The 14,122-nt window shown below is 35.3% G+C and overlaps 2 long non-coding RNA genes across 2 annotated transcripts; both read right to left on the bottom strand.

The window, feature by feature from the left end:
• Positions 1-531: 531 nt before the first annotated feature.
• Positions 532-1,364, bottom strand: LOC140009436 (uncharacterized). Its single transcript, XR_011816861.1, has 2 exons — positions 1,258-1,364; positions 532-769 (listed from the first exon to the last, which is right to left on the bottom strand). It is a non-coding gene; the product is annotated as an uncharacterized lncRNA (long non-coding RNA).
• A 4,847-nt stretch (positions 1,365-6,211) lies between these two features.
• LOC140009174 (uncharacterized) lies at positions 6,212-9,111 on the bottom strand. Its single transcript, XR_011816524.1, has 4 exons — positions 8,689-9,111; positions 7,076-7,131; positions 6,616-6,878; positions 6,212-6,478 (listed from the first exon to the last, which is right to left on the bottom strand). It is a non-coding gene; the product is annotated as an uncharacterized lncRNA (long non-coding RNA).
• Between the last annotated feature and the right edge of the window lie 5,011 nt (positions 9,112-14,122).

Below are 14,122 nucleotides of genomic sequence, written 5' to 3'. Positions count from 1 at the left end.
CCCTTCCAATGTGGGGATAGGCTCGTAGCATTCAAATGTGTCAAGAATATTATGCTGTTATATCGTCCCATCTGCCACCAAAATCCCTTTTCTTGATAATTGAAAGTGTCAAGATAGCTGTAGTACCACATTAAGATAGCTGAGCTATGTTGACACTTTTAATTGCCAGGAGTTTTTTTTTTTATTTTTTATATAGAAGTAACCTGCAGGTAGTGCTCCCTACTGTACATTCCGTCAATCAGAAACCCAAAGGACTTGTAAAATTATCCCAAAGAGCAGAATGCATATAGTAATTTAAAAGTAAAAGTCAATGCTTAAATATAATTTGTTGAACTAAAAGTCGGTAACAAGTACTAACAGAGCAAGTACTAAAATCCCAAACAAGTACTAAAAGATTCTCATGTGCACAAACTTGAAAGACTCTCTTTCTACCTTAATGCTTATTTAAGGTGCTCCCATTCGCAGCTGGTTGATATTCTACCAGTAGACAAGCTTCAAGCAGTCTCAAAGCAAATCTTCAGTTGCAGTCAATTTGGCAAATTCACTTTCATTTATAGCACCCCTTTTTAGCTTTTTCAATAAGCGGTATTCCTGTGCCATCTCGTCATCATCCTCAACTGATTAAGCCTGTCTTTGACTGGTTGTTTTCTTCCTCATTACAGTGGATGTAGTGGTTGAGGCTGCTTTTGGCTTCTGTACCTTCTATTGTTGTTCAGCTGCTTTTTTTGCCTGCAAGTTCTTCTTTCTTTGTTTCTCACGAGATTTATCCCTGCATAATGGATTTACCGATTATCTAGTGCACTATATACTAAAAAAGAGAGTCCAGTAGGACAATTAGCATGCTCATTCTTGTTTGAATGATTCAAGATACTAAGCTTAATTTTTAGCATCAACCAAGTAAATGCAACAACAAATTTCACTAGAACATTCATACAGTAGCGTCCTAAATTTCTCAATGTGTGTTGATAACTAGCATATTCAAGTTGTTGCCTCAAAAGGATCCAACTCTCCTTGACGAGATGAGGCTAATAAAACCACAATTGGGTGGCAGACCCAAATATATAGTTCTTGACTCCATGGGCAGGACTAGGTTAAGCTGACATTTCACATCCCCACCCTGCCCTCCACCCAAAAGAAAAAAAATGGAAAATCCCAAAGCCAAAGGGAAATTCCAGAACTAAAAGATCAAAATGATTAACTAATAGCAAGTGTGTCAAATCCTATGAAGTAAGCTGAAAGCTTTGAGAAGATTCTTACTTGTACTTGATCTCATCAAGGCTTATATCTTCAAGTGGTGTAAAACCTTCAGTAGAAAGATTGTGATGCTTCAGGTCAAGCATTGCAGGGAGCAGCAATAAGCCATAACCCATGCCCAATTTCCCAATCTCAAGTTCTTTCCACCTGCAGAAAGGAACAATGAGTCTTCCAAGAAAAAACAAGATTCCTATTGAGCGTATACCATAAAATTCACTAGCCTAAATATATAGGAGCAGTGATGCTCTTTGTATGCACGGATATAGGAAACAAAAGCTCTAAGCCCTATTTCCATGACATCATGATTCTTTTTTGTAGCTGACCTTATCTGCAAAATGCAATTCCGATCATTTTATTGACACCATAAGCCAAAGTGTATCTAAGATATAGAATTAATGGTGAGGTATTTTCCACCAAACATATCAAAGTTATGTTTAAGCTGCTGCTCACTGTTACTCATGGCACCAAAGCAAGGATTAGTATTGGCCAAGACTCAATATATTTGAAGACATCAGGTACTGGAAAATTAACATAGTTAGATGTGGCTAGCATCATAAAAGGAAATTTGAAAAGCAGGGGAATGTATGTTTTTGTCATAATTTACACTTCATTAGATGATAACTAAATGCTCCACTTGACTTCTCCTCATTTTCCTCTCCTACAACAAAGCCATATCATTGGTGGTACCAGGATTCAGCAAAGAGGTACACATACTCACGCATATACCCATACCTATGTAAACTAACATAGAGATCGAGAAGAAACTTTAAAGTAAAGGAGCCATCAAGCAGAAACTCTACATAAGGTATTCCAGACACAAGCCTTTTTGTATGAGGTATTTGCATAAATCACTAGCACAAAATAGCCTCACACAATTACCTCCTTCGACCCCCAAAAAAAAATCCACTCTCTCTAGCAATACACACATGCATGTAGAAAAGGAAGAGGGTGGTCCTTATGTAGCCAATACAAAGGCCAAAAATGCAGAAATGAAAAGAAAAAGATTCAAACATAAGTTCATGAACAACCTGTGGGACAACAAATATCATCTGGGCTTTTTCTCTCTTCAAGTGGAACCCTCCTTACTCGAAGGAACTCAACATATGCTTCCTCCTGTTCAAACATACAGGAAAGAAAGCATTCAACTATAAAGCACTTCATAAATGATGTTCTGTAGAAAGCATAAACAAGACATACAAGTCATACAACAAATGCCAAACCTTTAGTAACAAAAACACAATAGCATTTCCTTGCCGTCCCAACCTAGCTGTTCGTCCTACTCTATGCAATTTTAGAAGACATAAATAGCCTTTGTAATCTAGCTTTTAAGGGAAAATGCCACAACATTAAAAGAAATTCAGAAAAAAAGGAAATACAAGGGGGAATTGACATTTTATCGAACAGGTTATGGACAATAGCTTCATTGTGTTTACCACTTTTTCTTTTTTTAACAACATATGCCAACCTCTTCCCGCTTTGCCAATATTGAACTCCAATCTTCTAACTTTCACTCCTTGCCTGCCCTTCCAGATGTCTTAACTATTGCATGGCTGCTTGTTTTTGTCTGGTTGTTTATAATCAGTCCAATTTTAGCTTAAAATTTACTGTTTTTCGGATTGCAGAAAGTGTCAATATTACCAGCCAAACAGAAGCCTGGCAAAGAAACAGTACAGGAGAAATTTAGCCGAGGGACAACAGTTGAAGTTAGAATAGATGAAGATGGTTTTCAAGGTGCTTGGATTCCTGCAACTGTCATCAAACGATTTGACGAAGACAAATACCTGATTCAATATCGGAGTCTGACAAACGAAGAAGACACAGAATTCTTGAAAGAGAAGGTTGCTAGTATAAACATACGACCACATCCACCGAGATAGCTTGTTTGCGGAGAGGTGAGAGAGACGAGAAGAAGAAAATTTTCACTAATTCTTTTGGTCAGCAAAATGAAACTTTTGAGTATTTCACTGAGTGTTTTGGCAAATGAATCTTCCGCCAAAATCAAACGATGTCGTTTTGTGTCTTTCTTTTTTTTTTTGGTACATCTCACATTTTCTCAAATGTCATGATAGGTAGTTTAAAGGCACATTATTATTTTTATATCAGATAAAATAAAAAACTTAGAATATATATTATTGAGTTGATAATAAGTGTCATGATAGGAATGCTATAATGACACAAACCAGCAAGTGTCCTTATAGATATGTCAGGAAACGCCATTTTTGTTGTAGTGTTTGTAAAAATATCTCAAAATATGTTTTAAAAAACCCCTAAAAATACACTAAAAGCACCTTAAAAAAACATCAACAGTAAAGTTTTTCATATATATAGTTACAGTAAAGTGTTTGAAAAACATTCCCTAAGTATTGTAAGCCGAACTTGGGTTTCATTAGATTTGGCCTGATTAAACCCTTGCTCCTTTTTTTTGAGGGTATTAAATCCCTGCTCTCAAGCAATTTTATGTATAAACTTAGATTGTATATACAATGATGTATGTAATTAATAATTATACATATCATAATATAAAAAACATAATCATGTATTGCATAATTATATCATAGTGTATGTGTCTATATATATATATGTATATATTAGTTGTAAATTTTAGCCAATGTAAGTTAAGTTTCATAACGTATCTGCATTATGAGTAATAATAGGTTGAAGCATATTAATATAAAGTTGAATATCATTATCTATAAGTTTCCAACGGTACTTAAATTAATGACTTTAATGAATTACAGAGCTAATAACGATTCAAATATGTTACACTAATTGTCATGTGAATATGGGTTTAAAACTAAATGATATGAACCTTGTTTTAGCAAATAATAATAATAGTATGAACCTTAGTTCGTCTGCAATTAAATTTCTTACTGCTTGCCTATAAAAAAAATAATTTAAAAACATCGGTTATTTGCTTATTTTGATAAATTTTTGCATGAATGGATCATGTTTTCATAAAATTGTTCAACTTTTATGTTTTGCAGTGAATAAATACTCATTAGCATTTAGAGAAAGAGAGAGAGGGTAAAAATTGACTGTCTTAAAGGACTTTTGGATAACTTGTTGCAAATAAAACTAGAAAGCATAATTAGAAAATCATAAAAAGCAAATAAAAAATATTTTGGAACAAAGCAATATTTGTAGTTTTTAAATAATTTAAAAGGAAAAGGACATTTTCCAAAAAGGGGAAGAAGACCTAAGAAATGACAACGAACATCACAAATTTTAGCTTTAGTCCCTCACTTTCTTTTTTTGCTTTGTGTTTTGTCCTTCTATTACTTTTTTTTTATTTGTATTTCTTTACAATAGTTTGGTTGAAAATGTTTTTAGTCAATTCCTAGAACTAGGTATTTTTGGCGCTTTTCTAAATTGGACTAATTTGTTTTAGTGAGAGATATAAAATTAGCAATTTAAACATGAAAATGTTAAAATTCTTTTGGTGAAATATTAGGGATATTTTGTGCTATTTTCTATACAAGAAAAGAATAAAAAAAGAATGATACAAAAGCTAGCACGAATGTTACTTTAGATTCAATTGAATTAGTTGTGTATCCAACTCAAATAACTTCTGTCTATGGTAATTACTTATGCCCAACAACAACACTTCCTTATTTACCAGAAAATTATTAATTTGGTCCTTAAAACAATTTTCTTAATTGTATACATGCGCCTCACGTACTTTTTGCTAGTCATATATATGTAGCAGTTCTGCTGATGACGAGAAAGTTTGCCAGTAGTGTCTGCTACAATTCGCCTCGCGCCTTTATGCAGCAGAGGGTTCTGAATTCCTTCTGCCCTCTGTACGCTGGCAACTGATAAGGGGGGATTTATTTGGCTCCTGAAATGGTGCTCCTAAGTGGTTGGGGATGTACATCTATCCTCTTGTGCCCTTGGAGAAACTATAATATTAGTGGGAAAATAAAAATTAAAAACAGCATTTATTCACGTGCTTATAAAATGAGAATACAGTTTTGTTTAGTTTCAATGGAAAGATAGATTGAATAGAATAGTAGATTGCATATTAACATGACCATGTTTTTCAAAATTTATTTTTCTTACGAAGCTTGAAAATCTGAGTCTGCAGGTTAGCTTCATAAGCCTGTCAAAGAAATTTACAGATTAATATGACAAACGCAGTTAATGTGGCTGTGTTGCTTGATCCTGAAAGCCAAGGTTCTCCTACAATTCATTTAGCTTCAGCGACAAAGGTGCTTGAACTCAAATATACCGCAAAGATTGTTTCAGTTGGTATAGCCTCAAAATGCAAGGAAATAAAAAATTTGCTAACATTAAACAAACAGGAAAATAATGGGAGAGATAGGGAGAAAAAAATGACCTGTTTCTTTTCGTGTGCTTTTGCAGCTGCCTCTCTATTTTTGATCTTTGTACGCTCTAGCCTGCGTGCAGTCTCATCCTCTGTCTCAATTACACCTTTGTATCTCCTCTTGTTCGGGCAACTCTTAACCATTTCAGTTCCGACCCCGTCACTGTTTTGGGAGCAGATGAAGTATCTCACCGAAGGTGAAGGACTTGCAGAGAATGTGATGCTTGGGCCACCATGGACATAATCCCCTTCTATGCCAAGGCCAATGCCATCGCAGCTTCCGTGACCATAGATGTATGCTTGTTCATAAAAGGGTCCTATCCCACCTCCAGCAACATCATTGTGACAAGCATAAGAATCGCTGAATCCAATATCAATGTCCGCATTTTCAGTGGGATCATAACAATTTCCCAGGACAAAAGATGTGGTACCTGTGACGGCCCCAATTCTCCCTAAGGCGAACCAGAGGGTTGGCGGGTCGCCTGCCTAGCTCTCGCCAGGACTCACGCAAGCAAACCAACCAAATATCCACGTATAACTTAAACCAAAACACAATTCGCCATCCGATCATGCCAACTTTTAAGCGGCTTGAATACTAAAACACATTAACTTCAAAGATAACAACATCCGAAGTTAGCCAATCGGCGGCTCCTAAACACCTCACGCGTTACATTCAAGAATTAAAGTCTTACAGTTTCCAAAACATAAAATTTCATACAGCCCGAGTATATATACACATACAAGCCAAATATTATAATCAGGGTTTACACTTTTCCAGCTTCAAGTGGCAATCCCAAAACAAAACTATATCGTTTAATTCAAATACATTACAAGCCACAAAACGAAGTAGATACATTCTTAAGAAGATATAAGTAGCTCAGATTTCTCAAACCTCAAGACCTGTCAAGGAAAACAAATAAACGTGGGGTGAGCTAAAGCTCAGTGGTGCCCCAAAATCATGCAATAACTTGAAACAATTAACACGTATTGATTCGACTGAAGTAAATAAATAGGGAAGCAATAATATTCGAGTATACCTTAGACTGGTCGAGGGATTCACCCAACGACATTACGTCCAACACTTATATTTATAGACTGGTTGAGGGATTCACCCAACGACTTTACGTCCAGCACTTGATTGTTATAGACTGGTCGAGGGATTCACCCAACGACTTTACGTCCAGCACTTGATTGTTATAGACTGGTCGAGGGATTCACCCAACGACTTTACGTCCAACACTTGATTACCAGGACAGGATAAGAGGCCCTCCCACCCTTATGGTGTGGTACATTCCCCTGCCTAGTAATTTAGCACTTAGCAAACGCAAGCAAGAAATTCACGAAAAACACTTCAAGCAAGTCACTACTCGAAAGGCTAGTGCGATAAAGTACACACTGCTCACTTCGATGGATCAGCAGCCATTTTTGGCAATTATCACATAACGAGTCGATAAAGCACTTTAACCAAATAGCCATAAATCAGGCAGGGATACTCACCAAAAGTGAAGCTCAAAAGTCAAGCTGGGAATCGAAGTCCACGTCCTCGCTACACCCTAGAAATCCAAGTTTTAAAACTATAAGTTTTACTATACAAACTCTTGTTTTGTATATAAAAGGTTATCTTGTATAAAACTAATTTAATTTCTCGAAACGAATCAATAGTTCCCTTGGAATTAAGGCTAGTAAAGAAATAAATATTTCATATGGTTTCTTTAAAGGTATTTCCCTTCTAGAGGGCAAACTAGAACCAAATTAATTCAAACAAGTTTTCTTGTCGAACAAGTTCCCTTTGTCTTTTATTTGAAATTATTCAAATCTAATGTTTTTAACAAATTTCCTTTAAAACAATTGGTCAAGGATAATTTTGTGAAAAACTTAAAGTTTGGAAGTTAATGCAATTATTTATTAAAGGTGAAACACTAGTTTAGATAAAGAAAAGAATTAACAAATCGGCAAGGTTTTAAAAGTCCCGGTATCTAGATTTTAATATTAACGTACTATACTCAATGTATATAACTTGATATTAAGGCAAAATATTCCCACAAGATTTGATTTAAAGATACTTGAATTCAAAAGACTATAACGGACTTCACGATTCCAATTCATTTGCACATTATATTCCAAGTCGCCAATATAGCAAAAACACAATTCGAACATCAATTTTACTAGGGTTTCATCAATCATTAGCCCTAGGTATCAACAGATTCAATTCTAATCAAAATCAACCAAAGGAAGTCCAAAGTATTAAAACAATTCCAAATCACAAATCGTGGACCTTCCAAATGCATTTCAACCAATCACTTGAACAAATTCACCAAAAATTAAATTATTGCAAAGCTACTCAAATGGTTAAGAGCTTCATCAATCATTAGCTCTTGACAACCAATACTCACTTTCAAACACCAATCCATTCAAAACAAGAAGAAAAACTACAGCCAACTAATTGATCATCAATCCAACTTTTCCTTGACTAAATCAGTGTTTTAAATACTCAAGTTCAACATGCAAACACTTAGCTAGCTAATTAACATCTCTCGTTCAAAATCAGATTCAATTAAAGACTACAAACATTCCAAAAATCCAGAAATTCATTCGGCTCTTCTTGGATAATCTTGCATGCAGCAGATTTCTTGTTTATTTTTGTTTCTAGCTTAGCCGGACCAAAACACTTCATGCAAGGCTTAATCATTTAATTTTAATTAGTCAAACACCTAACCAAGTGAAAATCAAACACGTTCCAGCAAATTTCATGCTAAAATACCCAAGCAATTTCCAAAACATCTTCAACGGCTAATCTGGAAAAATTAGTTCAGCAGCCCAGAAATTTTCTAATAAGTTTTCCAGCCATGCGACCGAAACTCCTAGCCATAAAGTTCACATGCAACACTAAGTAAGGAACTTATCTATCAGGTTGATCCAAGATTAAGCTCAAATCATCACAACCCAGCAAATTAAAACCAAAATTTCCAGCTCAAGCTCTCGGCAGCTTCATTTTCTTCTCAAACAGATTTTTCTATAACTTAAGTTATCATCTAGCCACACAATCTCACATGCACGCTTATAGTCAGCTTCATCAACCCATAAACATCTCCTCTAAGTTCAGAAATTACCTTAGCTTGAAGCCTAAAACACACGACTAGCTGCTGCAAACTCTTCCCTCTCGGTCAGCCCAGAAATGCAGCCCGTCACTCCTCTCTCTTGTCCAAGCTTGCGACTGAAATGGAGAATGTTTAGCTCTCAGTCCTCTTCACTAACTCACGGCTAGATTAAAGAGTGAACAGCAGGTCTCCCTCCCTCTTCTTTTTAATTTACGGCCGGAAGGAAACAACGAGACACTCAGCTCTCCCTCTCGGTCGATACTTCCAAGGTAGTTGTTTCCTCACAGCTCACGGCAGAAAGCAAATGGAAGTGTACTATTATAGTGGATTGGAAATGGTATAGTGTGGAGTGTATGGTTAATGGGGTGTATATATTGGGGTTATCGTGAGTGGGGTTGGTCGGCAAAAGAAATGGAAGATGCTGGAATGAACCGACAGAAATTGGAATTGTTTGGAAATGAGTTGCTTCTAGCATTTTTTTTTTTTCTTCACGGCTGCATGGTGATTTTAACTTGGAAAAGGCTAATTTGGTCTTTTTACATTTCATCCAAATTTCCACTTAAGCCCTTCAATCCTAAACTAACTCCAAGATTTCCTAAATATAAATCAAATGCCTACTAATATACCAACCTTGAAAAATTCAATTATCGAGATACAACGTCCCTAAAATAATTATAAAGAGCTTTAACCTAAACGTTTCGTCTTAATTCTAGTTTTCCTTAGCACCTATCGTCGTTAATACTTAAAATTAGTTATTGGAACCAAAGAATTAAAATAAAAACAATGGCACACTCAATCATCAAGAAAAATTACCTTTACTTGGCAAAAATTCAAATAATCTAATATCTTGCACAATTGAATTATTTGTAATCTAAAACAAATTATTTTTGCACACTTATTTAAGACCAGATAATAACAACGTTTATTAAAGATCTAAAATGTACATGCAACCCGTACATATATGTATATTTATAATTTCAAGGTTTTTATGTTCTAGGCGAACCTAGTATACTTGTATCGATTTTATCTAGAATTTACCAAATTCATCTTATTGCTAAGGTTCCTATTAACACTTAACATTATTAACGATTAAAATAGCTATCGAAATTTAAGGGATTTATTTTTAAGGAATAAACTTAATATAACTCAAGAATTATTAATTTAGTGTAGCAAAGCTAAGTAATTTAATAGTTTAGCACAATTATATTATTTTGCACATGAAAATTATTTTTACGTACTTATTTAAAACAAATGAAATAATGCTAGAATTTATGAAAGAATAAGAACTACGAATGAAATATGCACTGATATTTAAAAGCAAGTGAAAGTAATGCTAGAATTTATTAAAGAATCAAAATGCAAGTGATATATGCATGAATATATATATATATATATATATATTTTTTTTCGGGGTTCTCACATCCTCCCCTCCTTAGAATAAATTTCGTCCTCGAAATTTACTCTTTTTCTTTTTTTCTTTTTTTTATCTAAATCAAATGACTCAATCATGTAGTTCGAAACTCAAGTACGAAGATATATTTTCTATAAAATATTTCACTCACCAAATTGTCGTACTCAAATTGTCCAAAATGATTTACTAGAATTCGATTTTCAAAATTAACAATTTTAGAAATGATACAGCTTCTTTTGTCCCAAGACGGCCAACCGAAAATCTTATTCGTTCGGGGAAAGCTTTTTCACGTACCTTTCGTAACCAAACTAATAACAGGATATCAAATACACATTTGGAAAAATTGTGGTCTATATATATATATATATATATATATATAAATGACTATTCGAATGGAATACAAGAAGAAAGGAAATTGGTTCTGGTCTTGATAGTCAAAATTTCTAGATGCATTCGACTTTTGGTAAGAAGTTTAACATTTGTTATTTGGACGTTTGATCAAGAGAAATCATTTAACCCAGCAAATCTTTTTTTTTTTTAAAACAAGGTCATACAAGAGGAAGAACAATCAACCAAAATGAGAGCATGTCATTGCATGAGTCGATAATGAAAATAAAACTTTGCATGTGTACTACCAAACAAACTAACAAGCCAACATGATCAGATATAGAATTTATAGCATTCAAATCCTTCAAAAGGAAATAAATATCATGCTTAACAAAATATACAGGCCAAAACACAAGCATCACCTCAACTATCATAGACAAAAGGTATAAAAGGTCGTGCTCCATAATCTAGCTTGCAACTGAGCGAGGGACTTAATTCCCTTAGGTAAGGCCGACCTCATTTTGAACATTAGAGCTGTATCAGCTATCTTTTCAATTAAAGTTCCGTATTCCATCGTAATATCTATTCTTTAACAAGCACCGGTCACCACATAACAAAGACAATTACAGCATATATCAAGCTCAAGTACATTTTAGTAAGAAGTCAAACAAGTCTTTTTAAGTACATTCAATATTCAAACATGGCAAAGTTCCGACCCACTCATCCCAACATAGTCAAGGTGACAATCGTTCGGGCGCATTTACTAATCCAATTACCCCATTAGTAACACTAATCAAATTTCCTTAGTAAATTGTAGATCTACTACGTCTAATATCAAATCAAATAATATGATTATTACTTAAGTACATCAATGGCTCTTAAGTATTCTAAATGATCTCAAACATTTCATACATTGGCTTTTCTAATGACCTAACAACTAGTTGTCTTTATCTTATTGGACATTAGCCCCAAATAATTCTCCAGTAACACTTAAGGAACCACAATGTCATCGATAACTCACCTCACATGGCAAATTCGTCAACTTATCTCACCTCAGTTTTAAAAACTCTCCTCAAGGTTTAGAGCTGTTCACAACTGTATAGTTCCTGTCTAAACTACTATTTCACTCAATTCTATGTCTAAACCATTATTTTGGGTAAGAGATGGCATATATTCCATTTACCATTGAATGACTAGTAAAATTATTCATCTCAAAAACAGAATTGGCACTAATCTTCAAGGTCTCACTATTGGCTCTTCACTTTAAACTTTCAAAAGCTAGACTTGGTCCTTTCGATTCTACCTTGCCAAATTTAATCATGCTTTCTAGTCCCATCATAATGCGATATACTAAATTCTTCACAATTTGCAAATATACCATTGAATGAAATATCTGGTACTCGAGTACAGGAATCTAGCAATAGGATAATTCACAGCTCAGGCTGGCCAGTCCCAAGAGTAACTCACCTATATTTGAGATTGTAACGACCCCACCTCTCCCTAAGGCGAACCAGAGGGTTCGGCGGGCCGCCTGCCCAGCTCTCGCCGGGACTCAGTCGCTCACTACAGTCCTCAACCCAATTACAATATAAAACTCAAAATTTCATCAAATTCTCCAATGATTACATATTTCAAATGCAGCGGAAACTGATTCCAATCGTGGAACGTATACTTACATCCATATCAATTTCAAATATTTATACAAGACCAACTCGTACACAAAATAGATCCAAACTTAAACTGTACACGATATAAGCCATCCAGTCACGTGAATAAGCACTCCCAGCTTTTCTTTGCCTTGAGCCCTGTGAGGAGGGGAATAAAACATTTTTGGGGTGAGCTAAAAGCTCAGCGAGTAACCATTAAAATCAGTAATCAAATCGGTTTCACAATAGTTCATTTCAATGATGTCATATATCAAATGATAAATCCAGAAACAACTACAACATTTGCAAAACAGTAAATATGGATTATCAATAATTCAAGAAACATTTACAATGGAAAGCGATAGTAACATTCATGAAAGGATACATTCATTCTCCTGACATTTCCTCGCTCATTTTATCATTTATTTCATTTCATTCACCCCGTCGCTGGCTTTTGGCCAGGCTCCACCAACCTACATAGGTAATACTCGAGTATACCAAACGTTCACCCAAGTTCCTAATCGCCTGACCGAGTCCGCTTCTGGCTCAAGACGACCGGTAACAAGGGGCAATGGCCAGTTCAGCCCAAAAGGCTTACATTCATGCGCAAGTAATATTTCAATCGAAAATTTCACATTTATCGAGGTCGAGTGTGATAAAGTACACACTCGCCCCGAAAACTCGTTTTGGAAATCATTATAAGCGCTTAACACGTTATCAACCAAAATACAAGTCATGAAGTCAAGAAATATAGCAAACAAGGCACACTCACATGCCAGCACGCATGATATGCAAGAAAACATTTCAAAAGTAACTTTGGAAACAGTTCAAGAGTAAATAATGTAAGAAACGGTTCATAAATAACTTTAGAAATAGTTTGAGGTCACTCACCTCCATGGCTCAGAAATCATCCATCATATAACATTGCCTTGCTCAAATCCAAGTCTTAGATCACAAACTCAATGCAAACAAGTCCTTTAAAACTTCGGACAGCACTTCCCCTGAATTTGCTTACTTTCCCAGCCATCATGGCTTCATTATTTCTTCAGCCAGTCCCAAAGGTACACACACAACAACAAGTTCATCCAATAGCTATTCAACAAGCTCCAAGTAGTACTAGTACAAGTCAAGCTAGGAAAAGTCCGGAAATGAAGGTTAAGCTCAAAACCAGAAAAACAGTTTTGACGTCATTTTGCGGTAATGGTACCAAATGCGTTACGATTGTCGGATGAAGGTGCAAGACACACCGTTTCGAAGCTAGGAGATAGGGCTACAATATTACAGAAGGTCACTCAACCCAGTTTTGAGTGCAAACAGGTCAAAAATGCAGAATACCAACCCAGAACCGTAATTGCAGGTTCCCAAATTGCACTATGCTGTAATGAACACAACTCAGTCTATACAGGTCCAAATGCCGAAATTCCAAAGGCATATGTAAGCTAAGACATCCAGATACATTTCATCAGAAGACACCAACTTCAAAATCCAAACCAATTCCAGTCAAAACAAAAGATTACAAGCGCAGTTTTCGCATTCTGATCAACCCAGAACAGAAACAGTAAAAACGACATATCTCACTCTACACTAGTCCAAATGACCTGAAATTTTACAGGAACTTCAAACTAATCAATACCTACAACTTTCATGTTTTGAGCAAAGTCCAATTCGTCCTCTAACATGGTGCAATAAATTCGGGCAGAAAGAAGAACTACAAAACCTAATTTTTCTGAAATTTCTTCCAAAACAGAAATTGATTGCACTTAATCACTTTTTCCACCTCCTAGAGTCATTAAACATCATTTCCAATCATCATACATGACCACAACACCATGATCACATTAAATCAGAAAATTCCTCAAAAAAATAAAAACTTCACCAATTCAACCAAACTCAAGAAATAATCCATGAAATTGCATCTTATAACACCACTAATCATGAATTGAACATCATTAGAGGAAGGAGAGGTGTTCATCCACCACTCACCTTAGCAAAACAAGAGGGAGAGCTACTTGTCACCTTAGCTTCTCAAACAACTCCACCAAACAACTCACAAACACTAAGT

The sequence above is a fragment of the Coffea arabica genome, chromosome 6e, assembly GCF_036785885.1.
Source record: "Coffea arabica cultivar ET-39 chromosome 6e, Coffea Arabica ET-39 HiFi, whole genome shotgun sequence".
NCBI classification, from domain to species: domain Eukaryota; kingdom Viridiplantae; phylum Streptophyta; class Magnoliopsida; order Gentianales; family Rubiaceae; genus Coffea; species Coffea arabica.
The sequence above is the reverse complement of the archived record's forward strand: the minus strand, read 5'-3'. Positions and strand labels throughout refer to the sequence as shown.